This window comes from Setaria italica, unplaced genomic scaffold, assembly GCF_000263155.2.
Source record: "Setaria italica strain Yugu1 unplaced genomic scaffold, Setaria_italica_v2.0 scaffold_261, whole genome shotgun sequence".
Classification (NCBI taxonomy): Eukaryota; Viridiplantae; Streptophyta; class Magnoliopsida; order Poales; family Poaceae; genus Setaria; species Setaria italica.
In genome coordinates, this window is record NW_014576904.1 from 1 (window position 1) to 5095 (window position 5095).

General features: G+C 46.1%; 1 pseudogene; it reads right to left on the minus strand.

Annotated features, from left to right (window-relative positions):
* Nucleotides 1–5: 5 nt before the first annotated feature.
* Nucleotides 6–3444, minus strand: LOC101766938 (annotated as a pseudogene).
* Nucleotides 3445–5095: the final 1651 nt, after the last annotated feature.

The window sequence follows — 5095 nt, forward strand, 5'->3', positions numbered from 1 at the left end:
TATCGTCCCTCTATATTTGTGAGAGTAAGGGAATTCATGGAATTTTCAGTTCTGTCCCTAATTTGCTCCAGATCACTGCTCCTCTGTCCATAGTGCCCAGGGTTGTTGGGTGCTGGCAGTGTGGTGCTTCCATTCTCTAGAGTGAACACAACAGATGACATAAGTGGTCTATCATCTGGGTTTTCTTGAACGCACAAGAGTGCCACATGACTGCAAAGCGAAACTTCATCTAGCAAACAAGCATCCGTAATGGATTGGTCTGCTAAATCTCTCGTCTTCCCCTCCTTCCACATGTTCCAAGCCTGAAACAATCAAAACAATTATTTGGATTTATGGTAAGCGAGAACATGAAGACTCTGATTTTAATCAGTTACAGCTCCATAAAAGGCATATACTCACATAGACTATTAGGTTCGGAGAACCTATAATGCTACTAACAGAACTTCTCTTTATACCAGTAACAATCTCTAAGAGTAGAACACCAAAGCTATAGACATCGGACTTGATGGAGAAGACGCCTTCCATTGCATACTCTGGAGCCATATAGCCACTGTTTGACCATTTCACGTGCAGATATTATTGAATGAAAGCTGGATTTAGTTATGCTTTGTTTGAAAAAAAAATTATAAATAGTTACTCACTATGTCCCAACAACACGATGCGTGTTTGCATCTTTCTGGTTATCATTGAATATCCTTGCCATGCCAAAGTCTGCTATCTTTGGTCTCATGTTTGCATCTAGCAAACATTAGCGGCTTTGAGATCTCTATGAATTATGGTCAATCTCGAATCTTGGTGGAGATAGAGAAGTCCTCTTGCAACCCCTTTGATTATATTGAATCGTGTAGGCCAATCCAACAACATCTTCCTCGAATTATCTGCATTGAAGAGATTCAAGGTAACACAATTTTTGGCTTTTATGTGCTATTTATAAGAATTTATGGCGTGTCACATACCAAAGAGGGTAGCATCTAAGCTTCCATTAGCCAAGTATTCATAAATAAGGATTTTCTCATCAGCCTCAACACTGCAACCAAGAAGTCGAACCAAATTTCTATGTTGCAATTTAGCAATTAGAATTACTTCATTGCTAAATTCCTTTGTTCCTTGCTCAGAATCCTTGCTTAACCTTTTGATGGCAACTTCTTTACCACCAAGCATCGCCTTCAGGAAAAGTAAAGAGAAAAATTAGATTTGAGTTTATCACACAGACAACTCAATGTAATTGGAGCACATTATTATAATTAACAAAAATCAATGTAATTACATGACCAGAACTAATAAGAGGAAATCACTGTCGAATTAAGTAATTACCTTATAAACTTTGCCGAAACCCCCCTGCCCGATCTTACATGCCTCTGAGAAATTGCGTGTTGCAGTCACAATATCCTCAAATCTGACAGAGAGGAATTCAAAGTCTTGGGCATGGTTTCGTTCCCCAAGTTCATCGGATGTACTCATGTCATCCAAAGTTAGCTTCTTATGCCTCGACCAATGACTTAATTTACCTGTTTTCTAAATTCCATAAGCAATTGCTCCTTCGAATAATGAGATATAGACAATGCAACTATGTTGAGTTCTACCTTTGAACTTGAACCATGCTAGGTAAATGGCTGCGAGGATCAAAAGGACACTTATTAAAACTGCAGGGAGCACTGTCTTCAGTGTATTGCTCTTCGCCCTCATCGTGCCTGTGCTTTACAAGTTAGTGCAAAGTTTTATGCTTTGCAAATAGCACAACTGATGAAAGCCTAAGGCCTATTTTCCTTGCCACCAAAAAAAGAAGAAATGGAGCAAATTACAACAATAACAACCAACAAGAAACACACGTTTTTTGGAATCCACGAATTTCACATGGAATCTTTTGATTGTGTTTAAAACAAGAGGGGTTTTTGGCGGGCACACCTCGAATACGCTTAGCGCTGAACATTGAGCCTATGTATGCTTTGCTTCGTTTGGAATAAAGCGGGGCAGACCATTTCTCTAAAAAAACGAGAGGAGTTTCTAGGCTTCCAAATGGGTTTTCAAAATTTCGTCAATGCTAGATAAGAAGATAAAGTCTGTGGCACACCTGCATCGAAGCCTGCAATCCGGAGGTACAGCGTGTCAGTGCCATCCCCGTTACCTATCTTCTCCGTGTCAATCAGATCGCCGGCCCACACCAAGCACCTCGTCACATCCCCGTTCGTTCTGCTGGTGCTCAGATTGGCATAAGCATAGGCCACGCACGAACAGTTCCTGGTGCACTCCGCTGCGCACTCCTGGAATGTTCGATTCTGGACGAGCACGAACTTGTCCGGCGATTTCATGCCCGGCAAGGCCAAGAAACCGTCACCGCACCGCAGCGCCTCCTTTCGCCGGCACCCCTGTGAGAACCTGCCGCCCTTCCAATCTTCTAAGCTCGCCGGCTCAAAACCGTCGAGGCACTTGCACGTCGCGGGAAGCTCTATGTAGTCGCAGTAGCCGTTCGGGCCACAGTAGCTGTAGCGGCTGCACTCGCCGGCACCGCGCGTCCAATCCCAGAGGAAGGTCCATGCGGACGAGCTGCTGTTCCAGGTTTGGAGCTGGAACTCACCGGAGTGCGTGAGCACATGCCTGGTGTACGCGGCGCCGGCGGAGAGGCTGAAGGTCATGTAGATCTCCTCCTGGGTGTTGACGATGGTGAGGTAGACGATGACGCTGGTGATCGCCCGGTACTTGACGGCGACGAAGTAGCCCGTCCATGGTCCGCTGCGCCAGATCGGACGCGTGGCGTTCCAGAGGAAGACCTGGAGGAACGTGTCTGGGTCCACGCCGAAGGAGAAGGATCCCGGCGATGGGTCGTCGGGGCCCTTCCACGAGACCAGGCGCTCGCCGGCGCGCGTCTCATACCTGATCCGAATCTTCATGCCAGGGAGGAACGTGTCGGCCGGGTGGTCGAAGCTCTGCCATAAGGCGGTGCCGTCGGGAGACCGGATGACGAGGTTGCCGGTGTTGAGAAGCACCGCGGCAGCGTTGCCGGCCGCCGGAGCTGCACCGGTGACGTCGGTCGTCCACAGAACACGGCCGTCGGAGTCGGACAGGACGAGGTTGTTGGAGGAGTTGGTCAGGGACAGCGCCGGTGGCGAAGAGAAGGTAGCGCCAGCGCTGCTATTTGTGGCCGGGGTTTCTCTGTTGGCGACCCACACGACGGTGCGCCGGCGGATGTCGTTGTACCAGATGCCGAGGTACAGCTTGGCCGGGGTGGAGTTGGTGGGGGAGAAGAAGCCCAAGGCGAAGCTGCCGCCGTCGGATACGATGGTGGCGCCAGGGGAGAGCGGCTTGCCGGGGACGAGCCGGTCGTCGGCCGCACACGGTGGCGGCAGCAGCAGCAGGAGGAGGACAGTGGCGTACTTGATGATAGCTGGCCAAGCCATCAAGCTAGCACCTATCCTTTGCAATTCTAGCTACTTAGCTGGTTGGTCGTCATTGATCAGCATTCAGCAACGCAACTGGATGTTTTTACTGGAGAAGGTATTGCTGCCATGAGCCTTGGTCTACGGTACACTGGCAAACGATGTCAACGCAACTGCCTTGTGTTTTCTTAAAACTAACAAAAGATAATCACAGCAACGTCATCTGTTACGCAGGAGATGAGCGAGACTGAGAAGAGATGGCATATTATTAGATGGTTGAAATGAAGAAACCCCTCTACAGGCTCAGCAACGAAAGTACAGAACATAATAAACAGGGCACGGAGTAGAATAATAGTGCAAAAGCTTGGAAGTCCGATGGACCTTTTCAAGGATCAGAGTTTCAGACACGTATTGTGGTTGACATTTCAGCTGTCCACGTCGGCTCTTTGCGGTAGTTTGGATGCTGTCCTTTCCTTTCTTCTTTTGAAGTGGTAAATTTTGTTGTATACTCAGTACAAAAATTTCTAGTTTCCGTGCGGTTTCATCCGCCGTTAGTTTCAGGCCGGCGTGAGATTAAGCACGCACGATCATAGTCGCATTTGGAAGCACGTACGGTTCCTCATCAAGTGCCATTGTGAAATCCAAGAGTTGCTGCTCATCAGTTATTTCTTTCTTTCATGAATGGTACTCTCATTGTTAAATCGTCAAGTACTGTATTTTATTTAGTTGACGCATGACAAGGTAAACAAATAACCTTTCCGGGTTTTTTTCATGGAAAAAAAGGGGTGGGATCGTATTTTAGGAAAGTTTAAGGGCTCCCCTTTTAATGGTAAATGGAGAGCCCTCCCCATTTAGCTTTTAACTTTTATTTAATCAGAGTTCATTTCTTTAATTTTTTTCTGAGGTTGAGTTCTGCACTCACACTTGTGCCCGTGGTGGTTCTGAAATGTTCAGCATTGCTAGAAACAAGGACCAGTCTTCTCTGCATGTGTCACGCAAGATCAAATCTTAACCAACACCAACCACCACACACACTGGATCAGAATTCTGATTGGAACGAAGCTGGCATGATGCTGCAACCTGATACGAAGTCAGTGTGGAAGCACGGTTCCTCGCGTGCCTTTATCATTCCAATAATAGCTCTCAGCTCGTGCTGCTCGATGAATTTCTTCATACATGAACTATCCTTCTGAAAACTTTGTAGGCAACGAAATCCAGGTTCACCCGTTATATAAAAAAAAAGAATTGTCCTTTCATTTTTCATCACAAAGAGTAGAAATGAAACACCATCAGTCAACTCTATTTGTTCAAATTCAGTTCTTTCATATTCTTTTGTTTATTATGATAGGAAAAACATAATATCCTACAGCTGTTGAGATTTCTAACATAACCGAAAATAAAATTGGAAATTAAGAGAATGGCTTCCAAACCACAAACGGTGATGGAGCCTTAAGCAATGTCTATCTTGGGCAGTGTTTCCATACATCATAAAAAGGTTATCGTCCCTCTATATTTGTGAGAGTAAGGGAATTCATGGAATTTTCAGTTCTGTCCCTAATTTGCTCCAGATCACTGCTCCTCTGTCCATAGTGCCCAGGGTTGTTGGGTGCTGGCAGTGTGGTGCTTCCATTCTCTAGAGTGAACACAACAGATGACATAAGTGGTCTATCATCTGGGTTTTCTTGAACGCACAAGAGTCCCACATGACTGCAAAGCGAAAC